Raw genomic sequence first — 19,569 nt, 5'->3', positions numbered from 1 at the left:
CATTCTTTAAATGCCACAGTCGCTTCCTGTGCCCCATTCCGACCGAACAGTGCACTCCAAGTGTTAGTTCGTGCGTTATTTCGTACACCAATAGCGTTTTTCTGCTGTTGAGAAGACAATGAGAGCACGCAATCAAGAAACTACGGTTCCGCTCACAATCAATAACGTTGAGTCTAAGAAATGTTGAGAGTATCTTTGTTATACATCCCCTAAATGTTTATTAGAAGAGACGATGATCAACTTCTCGATGGAAACCGCATTACTCTGAAAGAACTTCAGCTGATTCATGATAATTTCATATCGTTATCTTGCAAACTTTTGGGTAAACAAACACAAACAATCAGTTTAAAAAGTATAACTTGTGGCATCTAAAATTTTGCAAGTATGAAAAGCAAAAAAGTTGCACTTAATGAAACATGAAGTTCTTGATGCTTCTATTAGCACATTTTATGTAAAATGTTCTAAGCAAAGCACTGATATTGTTACCACCATTGGGTTTGGCCACAGGTTCGGGGTTTCACTGATCTTCTAGTAGAATGTCCACATCATAATCTGGGTAAAGACACACTAGTTCGTGCCTTCTTCAAAGGCATATCCCAACATCATAAAGAGACTTTAGATATCATGAATGGAGGTAATTTTCTAGGTAAAAGAGCCACAAATGCTTATAACTTTCTAGATAATCAATCAAAGAAAAGTAACAACTGGGGAGGTAACGATTACTCCCGCTCCATTCCTTCTTCTACAGCTAAGGCAGCCAGTATGTTTAAGATTAAACTAGATCTTAAACTTAAAACTTTAATTGAATCCTTCACTCGTAAGGTAGATGCCCTTTCTGTTAAAAAACAAGAAGAGAAACCAACTCCCGTCATGAACATAAACTCTCTTCTGCTATAATTTATGTTATAATCTTGAGCATTCCGATCATTATTGTCCTCTTGCTTATAAACAACCACAATCACAGCCAGAAGATGTATGTGCTTTTAATTATATACCTAATGCACCTTGGAGACAAAATCCTAATTTTAGTTGGCGTAATAATCACCAACAAGCAACACCTCCAGGTTTTAATAATCAAAACGTTAGGTCCACCAACAACTACAATCAATATCACCCAAGGCAAGGACAAAGGCAAGGTAATTATAATAATAATAATAGAAGTTTTGTCCCGATTAATAACAACTATCAAAATCTACCCATTAATAATCAACGTGAGATAGTTCCTGTTACACAACCCGTGACAACTCAACTTTCCCAAACTGATAGATTTGATACATACATGTAAGCTCAACAACAGATATTACTAACCATCCAATAATCCATCCAACAGTTAGCCCAAGAAAAACCACAACAAAAAGGCATGTTTCCAGGTTAACCCGTACCTGATCCAAAATTAACAAACACAACCTTTGAATTAAATGGTAGTTCTACTAATGAAAATATAATACAAGGAGAATGAAAGGCCGTAACTACTCTCCGTTCAGGGAAAGTGGTTGACAACAAAGAAATAATGCCTGAGGATTCCCCACAACAAGATAAAGAAAATTTACTAGATACCATAGTTGAAACTGAAGATCCTACCACTGTAGAAGTACTAGTTAATCCTCAACCTAAGGGGAAACCGATAACAGTTAAAGAAAAGGGCAATACTCCTATTAACCCTTATGCTAAATATAGAGAAAAACCACCGTTTCTCTAGAGACTAGCTATGCTAAAGAATGTTGATAATTTTGATGAGATTAGGGAAGTTTTTAAAAAGTTAACTATAAACCTACCTTTCCTCGAAGCCATAAAATGTCTTCCACCACACGTTAAGTTTCTTAAAGATTTGTGCACCACAAAGAGAAAAATAAACATACCTAAAGAAGCTTTCTTAATAGAACAGTTTCTCTCTTTATCTGAGCACAACATAATCGTTAAGTATAAGGACCCTGGTTGTCCCACTGTATAATGCACCTTAGGCGATACTTTCACAACACCTTAGGGGCGAATGTTAACATACTCCCATTTTACCTTTATAAATAACTATGTATACATGATCTAAAACTAACTAAAATGACTTTGCAGTTAACCGATCGTTCGATTAAGTATCCTAAGGGCATAGTTGAAAATATTCTTATTAAAGTACAAGACTTCTATTATCCAACTGATTTTGTCTTTCTATACACAGAAGTCGCCCATGACTCTCTTCCTATCATCTTAGGGCATCCTTTCTTGGCAACTGGCAATGCCCTCATTAATTGTCGCGATGGTTCGATGTCCATTTCCTTTGAAAATCTTATTATTGAGGTAAATGTTTTTAAAATGATGCAACAGACACCAGACACGACTATAGATGGTGAAATTAGCATGATAGAAAGTCTCACTCAATATCATTTTAACAAAACTTTTCTAGATAATCAGATGCACCAATTTCTTTCCTTTGACAGTACTGAGGATTCATACATCCAAGAAGTACATGCCCTCTTAGAATCTACTCCTATTCACGATCTAGCTCCTGAGTTTGAAGAACTCATTCCTGAACAAATCTGCATTTTAGAGGAGGAAAACCCTCCTTATTTCCTCATTCCCACTCCTCCCACCTCTGAGCTTAAACTTCTTCCCGCTGAGTTAAAGTACATTCATCTTGATCCGGATGGCAGTCATCTGATTATTATATCATCTCAGTTATATGCTACTGAATAGGCAAATTTGATTAGGGTTATTCGTGAACATTGTTCTGCTATTGGTTGGTTTTTAGACGATATTAAGGGTATTTACCTTAGCGTATGCAAACATCACATACATTTGGAGGATAATGCGAAAATCTCCCGTGAGCCACAACGTCGTTTGAACCCTGCCATGAAAGAGGTAGTTACAGCGGAAGTTTTGAGATTACTCGATGCTGGCATTATATACCCCATCTCAGATAGTGAATGGGTGAGCCTAGTTCATATAGTCCCTAAGAAATCAGGTGTTATAGTCATTCATAATGCCAATGGAGAGTTAGTTTCCACCCAAATTCCTATAACATGGTGGATTCGTATTGATTATAGGAAGCTTAATGCTATGACACATAAGGATCACTTTCCTTTACCCTTTGTTGACCAAATGCTTGATCGCATAGCCGGCCACATAGTTGTAGGTCATATTGTTTCTAAAAATTGAATAGAAGTGGATAAAGCTAAAATAGATAAGATAGCATCTCTGCCTATACCACGGACTGTCCATGACATTAGAGCCTTTCTAGGCCATACAGGTTTCTACAGATGTTTCATAAAAGATTTTTCAAAAATAGGTAAACCTTTAACACGATTGCTTTTAAAAGATGCCATTTTTTATTTTAATCATGACTGCAAATAGGCTTTTGAAATTTTAAAAGCCGCTTTAACCTCTGCACCTATCATACAACCACCAGACTGGTCAAAACCTTTTGAACTTATGTGTGATGCTAGTGATTATGTCGTTGGTGATGTGCTAGGACAGAAGTTAGATAATAAATCCACAGTTATTTTTTATGCTAGTAAAACCTTAAATGATGCTCAATGTAATTACACTACTACTAAAAAGGAATTTCTAGCCATTGTCTATACCTTAGATAAGTTCCATCCCTACTTAGTTGATTCCACGACCATCGTCTATATAGACCATGTCTCGCTTAGGTACCTTCTCTCGAAGAAGGATGCTAAGCAGAGATTGATCTGTTAGATATTTCTCTTAACTGAATTTACCTTAGAAATTAAGGATAAAAAATGAGTTGGAAATGTAGTTGCAGATCACTTATCTATGTTAACTAATGAAGATGACAGTGATTCCGAATCAATATCAGACTCTTTTCCAGATGAGCATCTTTATACAATTTTTTCTGCACCTTGGTATGCAGACATTGTTAACTTTTTAGTGTCTGAGATCATTCCTGATATATGGACTAGGAATGAACACAAGAGATTTTTGGCCAAAGCTAAGTTTTACTACTGGGATGAATCCTACCTTTTTAAATATTGTGCGGATCAAATAATTCGTCGTTGCATTCACCAGTGGGAGCACAATGAAGTCTTATCCTTCTGCCATGAACAATCATGCGGGGGTCATTTTAGTGCAAAGAAAACTGCTGCCAAAGTTCTTCAATGCGGTTTTTATTGGCCGACCTTGTTCCAAGATGCCCATGCACATTGCAAAATGTGTATTAGATGTCAACAACTTGGTTGTATTATTAATTAATGTAATATGATGCCCTTAAATCTCATTCTTATAGTGGAGATTTTTTATGTCTGGGGTATAGATTTTATGGGCCCGTTTCCTACTTCGCATGGTTTCATTTATATTCTTGTAGCTGTAGACTATGTTTCTAAATGGATTGAAGTCATGGCTTATCGTAATAATGACCATAAAACTGTATTATTGTTTATGAAGGAGTATATCTTCTCCCATTTCGGCGTACCTAAGGCCATCATTAGCAATGGAGGAAAACATTTTTGTAATAGAGTTATGGAAGCTTTAGTCAAGAATATGGAGTTACCCATAAGGTGGCGACTCCGTATTATCCTCAAGCTAGTGGTCAAGTAGAGGTGTCCAATAGAGAAATTAAAAAGATTTTAGAAATGACAGTTAATCCTGATATGATCTGAAAGACTGGTCTAGACACCTAACATATGCTTTATGGGCATATATAACGGCTTTTAAAACACCTATTGGTATGTCACCTTACTGCTTAGTTTTTAGTAAAACTTGTCACTTGCATGTTGAGTTGGAATAACATGCCCTGTGGGCTATTAAAAGTTTAAATTTCAACATTAACGCCGCTGGTGTCAAGCGCAAATTGTAATTAAATGAGCTTGAAGAGATCCGTAGAGATTCTTACGATTTAGCGAAGGATTATAAAACTAACACGAAACGTATTCATGATAAACATATTTTGTGTAAAGAGTTTGACCTTGGTAAAAAAAAAATTATTATATAACTCACGTTTGCATATTTTTCTTGGTAAATTAAAAATACGTTGGTCCGGACCTTTTCTGGTTACTGATGTTACTCCTCAAAGGGTAATTACTTTGGTAAATCCCAAAGACAACAGTACCTTTCAAGTAAATGGCCAACGCTTAAAACATTTCCATGAATTATGTTCTCCCGCTGTAGAAGAAACTCTTCTATAAAAATTATAAAATATAAAACCCATAAATATTAGATAGATTAGAAAGTCTAGGGCATCTGACTTTAAAAGACATTCTTTTTCACCACAACAAAATTTTTTCATCCTATTCTAAAATTTCGTTTGGGGGTGGGTAATCACCCCATCTTGTTCTCTTAACTCCCTATCTTTGTTTATGCTGCATTTAGTCGTATAGATTCGTGTGACACAACCAAGTCTTCTAAATTTTCTATCGCCCTCATAACTTATGCCATTTACGCATTTCGAGGCGTTCTTCCACCATTTCATATGTCACCCACTATTAGATTTGAGTTTTTCCTAGATCATTAGATAGCATTCTTCATGCTGATCATTTTCATAGCTCATTCGCAAAAATCGGACCGCTAACGAATCAGTTATCTTAGTTTTAAGTTTACAAGGCAGCAGGACAAGATGAGTATTATTAAAAAGATTTGGGCTTGGGCCAAAATTCATTTTCCCACCCAACCCATGATATTTACACCCCACTGACCATCCCATTTAAACTCGTGCCCCAGCACATTCACTTCATCTTCTCAACCAAAATTAAACCTAACCTCAATCGATCAAAGCGCGCACCGTGCCTATCAAAAACTGAATTCAAGCACGCCCCATGCCTCCATCGAAACAGACCTTCTCCAAATTTGTACATCACCTTCCCCTAATCATCCCCTACTTATACCCCTACCCGTATTCAAAATCTAACCTACCAATAGCCCGACCAGTAAAAATCATGTCGGAATTCGCATTTAATGTAGAGATATTCCAGCCATTCTATGGTACGGAGATGCATACTAGAGGGTTGGATAGAATGTGGTACTCTACTTAAGAGTACTACTATGAGCATTTGGTATTGCAATTTTATCATAATAAGAGGATACTTCCTTCAGGGAGTATGTTTGTGGATTTGGTCGGAGTTCACATGGATGTGACTCATGAATTGCTTGCTACCATAATTGGGATACCTGCTAAATAGGTTACCTTGACCTTATAGAGATCCCAATTTGATGGAGTGCATCAGTTGATGCTAGAGATGCTTGAGGGTTGATACAATGATCATTCTCACTGTGCCAGGCAACAGTAGCTGAGGATTAACCAGCTGGCTGTGACGCAGTGGCTAGGGAAGAACCTATGTAGCACTTCGAAGCTGAGTGACATCAGCTTGTCATTCCTGCACGTTATTTGGGTTCTACAGAACAGGAAGTATGGTTTTTGACTCATTGATTTTATACGTGAAGAGCTTATGGCTGTAGGCCTGAGCACTGCCTACCTGTTTTAGTTACTAAGATTATGTTATCTTGGGGTTGCGTGCCTGAGTCACCTAGGACTCATATTAAGCTTCACTCAAACGCAAAGGCATACAGTGACTGTGACCAAAAGCATTGGACATTGCCTGAAGAGAGAGTTGATGGTATGGATCAGGATGCAGATGAAGATGAATATCCTGTTTGTTTTGCTGAGAATGCTATGGATCGTGCTACCTCTGATTTTGCATGTTTTTCACTACTCCATAGCGGGATGTGTACGCTTTATGATCATCAGTGAAACCTAACTATGCTCTGTGAATCGATATAAAGGCGTCAGGGTTCCATTCAATGTGATCACTGCAGCTTAGAGCTTAACATATGAACCATAGTCGATAACCACGCCGACATGCTTAATTCGATAGAGAATATGGAAGAGGCGCAAGCAGCTTTTCAGGCCAAAGTCTTGAGATATTTGCCCCAGCTAGGAGGTTCGCCTTTTTCTTCTGACTCTAGACGTGAGCGTCGTCGTCATCGTCTGTCTGATGGTTCAGGACCTTCTTCCCAGGGATAGCTGATACTATAAAAATGATGGTTTACCTACGAAATGAACGATGAAACTCAGATGCGTAAGTAAACTAAAACTTATTACGAGTCTATATTTATCAAAGTTTCTACTCTCTTTCTATTGAACAGATATAGTGGAGTAGGAAGTTCGTTCCACTCCTAGTTCTCTAGCATGAAATGATTTCATAATTAACTAATCGGTCTTAAGTCTAATGAGAGTTTTACGAGGGGGAATTATACTACGATGCAACTACCCACAAGATACAAACTATAATTGATTCAACTACGGAAATACTACGTTGATTCTATAATAAGGAATTAGGGGGGATTGATTCCACCTTAACTCAACTTAACTCACTAATCGAATTTAATCGTCAGAAATCAAATTGAATCGCTACACGAGAACAATTAGTTCTTCCTAATCCCAAATTACACATGACATTTCTACCAATTCATAACTAGCATGTGAACGATTAAACCCATTCTCATGGCTAATTAATCGTTTTAGAGTGGAATAGAAATTACTTACGGCGACTTCTACGATAATCGAATCAAGCTTTCATCAAGGCTTCTCAACCCCCTCTAATGGAGGTTTAGCCGAGAATCATTCCGCAATCATTTCCATATGAATCTAAACTAAACATAATATCAAGATTTGAAATTTACTAATCTAAATTAAACAATAATTAAAATCTAATTAACAACTAAGAAATGGTAACCAACAATAATTAAAACTAGATCTAATAGATTGAAATAACAAAAATCGAAATGACAAGAATAATAACTATTTTATTTATCTAATGAATGATATTCAATGATTCAAGAAATTAATTTAAGACAAGAAATGAAATTCTAAAACTAAGTTCTAAAACTCATTAATGGAGGCTAACTAATCTTATTCTAATCTAGGTCTAACTATCTACCATTAACAAAGAGCTAAGATTTTGTTTTTATACTTTCAGATCCAAAAATCGTGCATGGGCTTGGAGCCATGTTTTGGGCCAGAGAATCAGGCCCAAAACCCAATTTCTTTAGTCCAAAATGGGCTCTTCAGCTACAGTTGGCTTCGACAGATGTTTCGTCCACTTGTGATCCTCTGATTGGGTCAAGGCTTGGACCATTGGAAATCTCTTTCCGAGTCGGTCGTTTTGACATAAGGTAGGCCCAATTCGGTGGTCCGAGTACAAAGATATGGTCTTCTAAAGTTCTCACGACTTTGTGTCTTTGTTTACGCCCGGGTGTTGACTTTGACTTTTCAGCTTTGACCGGGCTTTAGAAAGGCTTTGTCTTCTTGAATCTTGGCCTTTAATCACAGAACTCCTTAGCAACCAACCATTGCTCCTTTATCTCGCTAAAGTAGCACATTTCTGCACATAATGGACTTTGAAGCCTGAAATGCATAAAACACGTAATTAGTATTAACTCTTACTTATTATTCACATAATTGGTCTAAAAGTATGATTATTAAGGGGTTAAAACTACAGTTTTGGCCTCTTATCAATAGCTTATTTATTTTATATTTGTTGTGATGAATTTGATTTAGATTTATTCTTGTTTTATAATAACTATTTAATTTCCGTACTTGTTTTAATTTCAGTACTTTAGTTTAATTAATTGTTAATTTTATTTTTAGTTAAGTAGTTAGTATTTATTTGTTTATGTGATTATTCATCTATGCACATATTGTTAAATTTTATACATGATTAATCGCATATTTTTTTTTTCCACGTAGTTTTTGAGTTGATATTCAGCATGTTTAGGTAATTTAATTGATCAATGTCCCCCCTCTCAAATTGTTTGGGGGTGGTATATTTTAATATATGTGAACGTATGAAATTGCATGTCTTAAATCCCATTTATATAAGTTTTGGGCCAAAATATAATAACCATTGGGCCTTGTTTAATTTAATTGGGATCCACAATGTCACTAGGTACTTGATATTTTGAGAAATTTCAATGTTTTGTGGAATTTCATAAGCTAATCTAATAGAGAAACCCATTATATGCAGCCCATGGGCCTTGTTTCATTCAATTGGGATCCATAATGTAATTAGGAACCTTAAATTTCTTGGAATGTCAAAATTTCAGGGAATTTCGGAGGCTAATCATATATAGAAATTCCAAAAACTGAAATAGAATTCATGTGTAGGAAACTATTCTAAAAATATGTTTTTTCACATCTTTTATTTTAGCAACCATCCGGCCTTATACTTAGCAACCAAACACTATAAAAATAATCTCTAAGCATGTAGTTTCATAACTTGAAACCCTAAACACATCGCTGCATCTCAAAGCACGCACGCGCCTCACACAATACCAAACTTAGCGCGTAGTGCGCTCGTATTAATTTGGTATCAACATTATTATTCGTGCACCACGCCCACCCAAGGGTTATTCCAAGTGCGTGCACACCCTCACCACAAGCTTCCAGGCTCGGATTTCCAGGTTCCACTTTTCTAACTTCCAGTACTTTAATTCATTACTCAGTTGTTATGTCTACTCCAAAAATTATACCGGAACAGTCTTTTTATGACTTGCTTGATAGTGACACTTATGGCTTTTATTACGACAACATGATTAACCAACTAGGTTGGCACCCTCTCTTGGTATATTCATGTGATACTTATTCACATCAACTTACTACTTATTTCTATGATAATTGTAAATTTTCTAATAACCAAGATGGAGAACAAGTGTTCTCTGTCTCCATAAATAATGAAATAATGGATCTAAGCAAAATTTTGTTAGCATTGGCGCTAGGACTTTCTATGCCTCCTGGCCAAGACACATGGGATTACATGTCGGATAATATCTTCTATTATAACTATGCATACTTCCACGAGACTTATGGGGCGGGCATTTTCCATTTAGAAGACCAAGGCCAACATAACATAGCGCTTAAAAAGCTTGGCCCTTAACATAGGCTCTACTATGTTTTTCATTATGCTCAATATATTAGGGGAATGACATTTTTCAATTGTGAATAGCGCCACTTGTAACATTTTCCTTGCTTTAGCTGAGGGATGTATGCACTTTGATATTCCCAAGACCATAGTGTCTAGTTTAGCATGAGCCCATACAATAAGGCATGAGTACCTTCTTATGCCTGTTATGGTTTGCCGCATAATGAGATTCTTTTTCCCAGAATTCTGTACACGTTTCACTAATTGGGTTAAAGTTGATACTGGCGCACGACCAATGTTATAGTCTGTTCCTTACGTGTTATGGTTTGGCCTGGCTGGTGCCTACAACCTCACCTAGTAGCCCCATGCACCGCGTCCGACCAAATTACACTAAATAGGTTGGCTAGGGTAGATGAAAACAAGATGAAGGCATGAAAAGTAGTCATAGATATGCAAGACTTAAATGAGTCTCATTTCACAAGTGAGGAGCAAACGGAGGAAAATGCATGATTAGAAACAACTATATATGGTAATATTTATATTTCTTGTTAGTGTCCGCTTATGTCGCAAGAAAATTTTATTTTCTGTTACCTCCATAATGGATGGAACTCATATAGGTGTTGCATTTGCATTCTATTCTTTAAATTTGTATCGTTTTAACTTTCTTTTATAGGTGCTCCCATTTCTAAGCATGTTTCTATTGTACTCTCTATCATTTATTTTCATTCCATACTTTGGGGATAAAGCATGATTCTGTTTAGGGGTGGTATAGAAACACGCTGTAAATATTTAAACACATATTAGGTTGTATATTACGTATTATTTATCGTATAAAAATAGAAAAAGCATAAAAATAGTTTATACTATGCACTTAGGGTAATGGTATTATTTTCTTTTTCATGATGATATTAGTCTAGAAATATCAAGTAGCAATAAAATTAAGCGTAGTTCTTAGAAACTTAGGTTAATACGTAGGTAATAGTCACTGCATCTTTTCATTAACATCTTGCATGAGCATGCATGAGTGTACTTGGCAGTATTTTTCTGAGACCTAGGTTAAACTACTTAATTTTACATATTCCGTGAGATTCTAGACTAAAAGTAGGGGTGTGCACGGGTCGGTTTGGGTTGGGTTTTGCATAAAACCAATGACCGAACCTACGTTCTCGGTTCCACACTATTGCTAACCGAATCGATTCGATAAAATTGAGTAACCGATCCAAAATATCGGTTCAATTATGTCGGTTTCCGGATCTAAAATGGTTGGGAAACAGATCCCTTATTTCAAACCAAAAAAAAAACTAAATCAAAGGAAAATTGATTTTTCAGTTCAACTCTTTAAATAAAAATTGTAGATCCATCCGTTTTATACCCTAATCCATACATAAACCACCAATTTTCTTTCATACCAACAATTTTTCCATGAAAATCAAAGAAAACCAAAAAGAGTGAGGGAAGAGACCAAAAATTTCTTATTCTTATTTCTTTTAGTGAGAATGAGAAGTGAGTGAATTTGATTAGTGAGAAGATAGAGTGGATAAGAAAAAATAGAGGTCGGCTAGTGAATTTGAGAGAGGAAATAGGGATGGAAAGATGTTAGGGTTAGTTATTCTTTATATGTTGTAAACCAACTGTTAGATTGATATCAAAGGGCGGCAAATAAAAGTTTTATACTTTAATGAAACATAACAAGTCGCTGGGTCGGTTAATTGTGGTTACCCCTGATCTAAACCGAGCACCGAACCGACTCTGTCAGTTTTGCCATATTTCAAACCGATCCGAACCGTCTTAAATGGTTAACCGAACCAAAAAGCACGGGTCGGGTCGGTCGGTTCTGTCGGGTACCTCGGTTTTTTGCACACCCCTACCTAAAAGCCTCATATGAGTGAGTATCTAAGTGATGAAACAAAGAAGACATATAATCTGAGTAGAGAAATCACACATTCATTTGCTTTATCACCATTCCATATCCTAAGCGAGAATTTAGGCCATCTTTGGATCAATATAGCTAAAAATTTATACCTATAAATAATTATCTGCTAGTCGCCCTTATGAGCCTTTCAATTAGCTTTTTCGCAACCACAAATCATTTATCCATCTTTTAAACCAATAAAAATAAAAATAAGCCTACCCATCTTTGAATGAGTCTGAGAATAGGGTGAGTAAAGAGAAAAATGTGGAAAACTAAAATTAGTTAGTTGCTTTAGAAAAAAAAAATCCATACAAAGAAATATATATATATATCAGCCCGGCTCCTAAAATGACCTTAAATAAGTACCAAATCTAAAATACCCACAACTTCACCTACAAAATGATTTAAAACCTAATCTTTTGTACATATGATCTACTAACCATAAAGAACATCTCTACAAAAATTCAACTTGTTTGACAATTTTTAACATTGGCAAAAAATGATTACAAAAACTAGACATTTCTGGACTATTATATATTTTTTCAAAAGTGGACAACAATTTTTATCTAAGTTAGAGGATATTAAGCGAGTTGAATTTTTGTAGAGATGCTATTTATGGTCAATAGATCATATGCACAAAAGATTAGGTTTTAAATCATTTTGTAGGTAAAGTTGTGGGTGTTTTAGATTTGGTACTTATTTAAGGTCCTTTTAGGAGCCGGACTATATATATATATGAGTAATTCTCTAAAAAGTAGCTACTTAAGTTAACTTAAAATAAGTATGTAAGTAAAACTTCACCTAGAAAAAGAATTCAACTCTAATTTTTTGTGGATATGATATACTTAACATTAAGATCATCTGCATAAAATTTCAGTTCATTTGGAAACCTCTAATATTGGCAAAAAATTATTGCAAAAACTAGACATTTCTAGACCATTAGATTTCTTTTTAAAGATAACAACAATTTTTATCTATGTTAGAGGTTTTCAAATGCGTTGTAATTTTGTAGATATAATCTTTTATGATGAGTGCTTCATAACCACAAAATATTAGGGTTGAATTCATTTTCTAGGTAAAGTTTTACTTATGTACTTATTTTTAAGTTAACTTAAGTAGCTACTTTTTAGAGAATGACTGTATATATATATAAATAAAACAAAAACTCCAAAAATAGAATAAAATGAGTCAAAAAGACAAAATAAAAAGGCTAAGGATAGAAACTAAGTGTAGAAGCAAAGTAAGAACATGGTTTTCTCTAGTTACATGTAATTGAAGACCCTATTATCTTAGACTTGTTTATTTGAATATCCATTCCGTTTCTTCTTAAACCATCATCTCAGCCCCGTATCACCTAATAAAGGCCTCTAGCTCAATTAGGATTAATTTTGTGTGATAGTAAGTGGTAGATGTGATTGATCGACCTCGGCTCTTTTGGACGTCATTGAGATTATGAGGAAATGTGTGCCCACTGCATACTGGAGTGAGCTAACTTGAGTGAAAAAATCAGAGTATTTTTGTCTTGACAAATTGTGACGACCTACTTAAGGACGCTATGCCAAAAGTTTCAGAAACGGACCTGCCATTACATTTCATAACATAGTTCATAGCATGCATGTGTATCTTTAGATGATTTTATATTATGCATGTATTAGCTTAGGTTTCAAAAGCATTATTCTTATTATATTGTTATTGAGATGTATAGATATCTGAGATTAAGTAGGGAATTTTATTTTTATCTTTTAGTCGTTGTAGTATAAATGAAGTTTGTGAGTACCTTCTCTGAAAAACTTTCACCACTACTACAGAAATGCACATTAACCATGGTAGACCAAATGGTATATATCACTGTTTTCACAATAACGGTGGCTAATAGTCAATAACCACGGTAAGGAAGGTTTTTCTAATTTTAGTACAAGCAAATACCACTGGGCTAGTAAAACGGTGGGATATAATATGCCATATACCACGGCACAACCCAAAATTCCTAATTTGTTTTTTCACATTAATATACCTCACGGTTTCTACAAAAAAGGTGGCTAATGCTTTGCCAAAAAATAGGCCTACCGTGGGTAAAACAATCTAGCAAAACCCGAAAATCTGTCTCGCGCTAAAACATAGTCTTTTCAACTTCCAGAACTCTTCTCAAGTCTCAACTTCTATTGGTTTCTCTTTTAAACTAGGGATTTGTACAAAGGTTTGAAGTAGTGATTTTGTTCATCTCTCCCCAATTTCGACTATCAGGTATTTGTGTTTTTTTCCCTCTCCCAATTTCGGCTATAATATAAATTAGTTTTGATGTTAATAGGGTTTTCTAAAAGTTTGATTTTCTTATCCAAGCACAGAATTTTGATAAAAAAAATTGGTTCTTGTTTTGTGTTAGTCCCGAACGAAGTGAGTATTACCGCAAGGAAGGATCAAACCAGCCCACTTTTGTCGTTTGTCCGCTACACAAAGGTTACTTGTTGGCAGTTGCTACTACTTCCAGGTAATCCTCTTATATCATCCTTTATGCAGGTTTCTTGTTTGTTTGTTTGTGGTTTCTTTATCCTTTCTTCTATTAGATATTTAGAATTTTGGAAGAATAAAGCTAGATGTGTGTTTGTTGTTTTCTGTAGAATAATTTGTTATTATTATTATAAGATGTGTGTTTGATTTATTATGATTGGATATATAATTGTCTATGAGGAAGAGTTTGTAATGTCGGCTAAAGTTGGGGTTCATCACTTCAGTGGAAACAATGTGGATCTCGGAACTGCCTGCTAGTTGTTTTGAGAATATTCCTTGCGCTAAGTCTTCCTTGGCCATCCTCTCCCCTATAGCTTTTGTTTGAGATGAGCTTCCGGCTTTGCACAAAGCCGAGAGCAGATACAGGATCTTAGAAAGACCTCCGAATAGTTGGGGCGATTGCACTTTCCATCCCTTACAACATAGGGCATGCTGAAAAAGTAGTTGAAGAAGCCGAGACGAGAGAGAGAAAGAAGTCCCGCTTCGCTTTAAAGGATAGGGGGTATAAACTATCTTTAGCGGTTCGTAGGTGCCTTATTTGATCTAGTAAGGGGTGCTAGAGCGTTAATAGCATTCCCAACCAAGCACTACCCTCAGTTGCAGCCCCAAGTCCATATAAAATAAAGCAGTCAATCTACCAGCAGCAGAGGCAATGATAATTGTCCACCTGTTTATCTACTACCATAAGCGGGAGCAGTTGGGAAGAACACCGGCCGATTTCTTTTTTCAATCCTTAGAAAAAAAAAAGGATCTTGGTCAGCCATGTTCCCTACGTACCCTCTCGTTATTCCCATTATTCCCCGTTGCACCTATTCACCGCAACCGTCGGTTCATATCTATCTCGGGTACGGTCACTGCACTCCAATCTCTGCCTTGGTTGGTGCACCTATGGTTCTTTTTGTTGTTGATGACAAGAAAAAGGCTAAGAAGAAGAGCAAAGATCCTTAGGATTGATATATACGATAAATGACTATAGATTTTATCCCTTACACTTGATTAGGGTATAAGAAAGAGTAGCCTCACTTTGGAGAATGATTTTTTCTAATCCGTAGTTTCGTTCCTGACTTGAGAAAGGCTGGCAGTAGTATACATAAGGGTATGCCCTTCGACAAGTATTTAGCAAGTAATTCCTTGCTCAAGAACTTAGTCAGCTAAGTAACGCTTTTGAATCCGTTGGCTAGAGATGCTACAAAGATTTATTTGCCATTTTTCCTTAGACTTTTCTGTTGTTTGAGGACTCTCACTTGAGATGTTAGCATTGAAGGAAGAAACCGTGTTCTAGGCCATAAATGACCATAAACTAATAGGCGTGGGAACAATGGGTAGCTCGCCTTGAAAAATGAAAAAGTAAGCAGTGGGGAAAAGAGATTGACTAATTCGAACATAAAGGGCGGGGGTCTAGATCCAATCCAATAAGAAGGTTTGAGCCGAGTCTGGGATTTCTCCCACTAGACCTGAAGTACTTGACCAAGAAAAATAGATATAAGGTACTATACGAATCTACTTCGAGACTGCCTCGAATTGTTGAAGCGGTTACTTACTTAGGAGAGAAGTAAGAGCTTAAAAAGTTTATACTCGCTAGGGAAATCCGCCGGAGGAGAACTGCACTTCGACATCTTTTTTATTTCAAATACTTTCGAAAGACTTATAGTACGAATCTTAGATCTTGCCCTCGCTTCGACCTAGCCCTTACTTTGTATTCCGTCATCCTTCCTATGTAAGGGAAATGCTTTTAATTAAGGCCTATTCCCATGATAATGATATCATTAATATCGTAGGTATATTTACTACAAGCATAGAAGTCATTTTCTTCTTTTTAGGGATGGGTGCTAAGTTGTCTCACTCTCTTTGAGAAATGATGCGCGCTACACCGCTAGCCTTGCCATCGGAATATCAGCTTACCAGGACAGATGCCCCTTTCTTCTTTTAAGCTTAATAAGATTAAGATTTTGAACTACAGCCTTAGCTCTAGCGGAGACTTCAGACTTTGGCCTTTGTTGACCAGATCTCATGAGTTCTAATAAATGGCACGTCAGAGCTCCCCACTCCATTATTTTCCGCTTGATTCCGAAGACCAAACAAATCAAAGATATTTTTATTCGTATCGATAGAACCAGTTGTATGCCACATACATGGCTCGAATCCCGACTTCCTGTTACCGGATAGGCATCCTGAGGGACCTAACTAAGTTCCCCTCTGGACCTGATAAAAGAGAAGGTTCGCGACCCGATCTCCTGCATAGATTCTCAATCAATATGCCTTTTTGAAGGAATTGGTCCATTCCCTGGCCAATATTGGGTAAGCCAAGGGTTGCGTTCACAGATCAAATAATTTATTATATGATATTACCGATCCCGATGATCTGCATATGATGTCTAAACGCTAGGAGAAGGAAGGGGACAATAACACCGCTCGCTTTGCTTTGAACAAAAAACAAAATAAATCATCGCAACCAAATGGAGAACCTTTTGTATTGAAATCCGTTTTTACCTCGCTTTCGCAAGTCTTTTTTAGAATGGAAGCCTTAGGGCTGGGGTGGTAACGAATGGATCATACTCAAGCCGAGGTTGAGCAAATCGTTGGTAGATTGATATGATATCAAAAAGTGGCTCCCACTCTCAGAATTGAATCAAAGATGACCTGTGCTCAAAGACGTGTCACGATGACATTGTTCCTGCTGAAATTGAAAACTAAGCATGGGCCTTGCGCATAGGGAATCGCCTTAATGCAGCGCTTCCCAGGAGGTAGATCGATATTGAGGTGCAATTCCAGAAAAAAAGAGTAAGTGGCTGGTGGCCCACCCTACAAGTGATAGGCGTGAACCTCAAGTTAGTCTTGTATTCAAATTGGTAGTTCAGGGATTCAAAGGTTCCCTTGGCCTGGCTGATCTCCCCCCCAAATAATCAAGGATAACAGACAAGAAAAGGGTATAACAAAGACTCTATTTCGTAATCGGGTCAATCAGTCCTTTCTCAAGGCTTTCCGAGATTGTTAGGAGAAGGGCCCCCCTTCAACGGGTAGGCTCGCTTAAGCATGTCGAGGTCGGTGTGGAAACCACTTTATGTAGGCTCCAGTCAGTTGTCGTTGAATCTGGCGAGGCTGTGGACCCGCGGCTACAGGTCTACTCTTCGTAGATCTCCTGAGCGAGACAAACCTCGGGTTGCCGTGTGAACACCCTTCCTTGATTCCATTATTTGTTGCATTTCCACCAGAAAGGGAAGAAGGTGAGGCCTACTTTTATTGATTGGATTCTCAACCAGTTGGATGAGAAGATTATGGAAAGGTTCACCAAGCCCGAGATCTTCGATCTTTTAGTTTATGCCTAAAAGCGGATACGAAGACAGTTGCCTTTACTACCATGCTTTCCATGGTAGTGCTCGATCTTTTTTCTAAGCTTTTCCGTCACTGCAAAAGGTCTTTTGTATTGATGGTTAGTTAGTGGGGCTAGGAAAGAAAAGATCAATTTTAGGAAGATGAGGTTTACTCAGTATCCAAAGCCTTATTTATGTGGCTTTAATAATAATTAAAGTGAAAGCGTGACGATCATTAAATAACTCAAGCAAGGTCTCATATATAAGAAGACTTGCCCTTTTTTGTTATGGAACCAGCGATTGATAGTTGAAATCCCAAAGGATTGGTCGAACTACAATAAGTAGTAGTACGTAAGGGCTGACTTGTTTCAACATTTTAAAGACTTAGATCTCTCATACCATAACATAAGCAATATCTTTCGTTTGACCCTTGGTTTACTCCTAAGATCTGTCCTAAGGTGGGAAGCGATACATCAATGAATGAAAAGAAAGAAAGAATGAAGCGACTTCTTCATAATTTCATAATAAGAAGTCCATAGGCCCTCATCATAAAATTTGATTACAAGGTATGTTGCATAGGTAGTCTTTGGCGAAAGTATTTGAGTATCTTTGTTCACTTTGATGTCAAGCCAACACACATTTATAAGTTCAACAGCTTCCCCAAACCTGTAGTATTATCTGACCATAAATATTTAAAGAGCTAGAAATGGAGCAAACCTATAATATAGTATTTGTTTAAGTCATCAAAACTAAATAACGAAAAAGATTGAAAGGGACACAGAAGAATGCTAGTGATGTTAGCAAATGGAACAATATGAAGAAATGGAATAAGAAAGTTATGTCGTTGATCTCAAATAATTTTTCTACTAAGAAATCAGAGGAAGTGTTTGATGTTATAAGTGCTAAAAAGGCGGAGAATAGTTATGCTTGTGATCGACAAGATAGTCTTTTTCCTAGAAGTCGTAATGTTAGTAGCATGATGACTGTTAGTAGCCTGATGATATATAGGATTGGGGAAGAATATGGTACTCAACGCTTGGAAATAATTGGTAGTATGGTCTTGTACAATACTAAAAATAAATAAATTGGAGAATAGATATAGGTTATGTTCTGTTGTGGTTCCACTACTACATAAATTTGAGCGAATCATTCGAATAGATTTTGTATCCACACTTTTGCTGCCGTGTGTTTAGTGCTTTTCTTCCCCCAATATAGTAGGTGCATTGATCAGGTGTTTGCATTCCTCAAATTATAATTCACTGAATTGCTTGGGGATATTTTTCATTGAATTCCATGTGAGGTCCCAAAATTATATGAAATCCCATAGCACTGTCTCGATGCGTCAAAATGTGGTCCAATGAAAGGTTTAGCAAGGTTTTAGCTCTCACCAAATACTTGCCTTTTAGTAGCCTGGTAAAACTTGTAATGGCCTGGTGATGGCATGTAGTTGCCTATATAGTGGCCTGGCAGTTACAATTTTTCTTATTGGCTTAAGGTGTTTGACTAAAAGAATAAGATATGGAGACTGTTTTCGTACATAAACTGGTTTTAGAAACTTATGCCTGTTGTTTTATTTTTATTTTTAGTTTGCAAGTTTGCTTATTGTTAATTGATATATTGGCCTAGTGATGACATGTAGTTGCTTGTATAGTGGCTTGGCAGTTCATGTTTACGGTTTTTGTTAGTGGCTTAAGGTGTTTGACTTAATGAGTAAGAGATGGAGACTGTTCTTGTACATAAACTGATTTTAGAAGCTCTTATGCCTGTTGTTTTACTATTAGTTTGCAAGTTTGCTTATTGTTGATTGATATATTGGGCAGCAGCGGGTGGATCGTGATTTGAGTGACAAATAGATAAACACGCATTACTCAACGGTAAAAAAAAAATTACTAGCTTTCAATTTGTTGATTGTGTGTGTGTGTGTTTTCTTTTGCAAAGTTAAGTCTTGAATATTATGATTGCTAGGAATTTCTAGTAT

This window comes from Coptis chinensis, chromosome 1, assembly GCF_015680905.1.
Source record: "Coptis chinensis isolate HL-2020 chromosome 1, ASM1568090v1, whole genome shotgun sequence".
In the NCBI taxonomy this organism is placed as follows: domain Eukaryota; kingdom Viridiplantae; phylum Streptophyta; class Magnoliopsida; order Ranunculales; family Ranunculaceae; genus Coptis; species Coptis chinensis.
Note: the sequence above shows the minus strand (reverse complement) of the source record.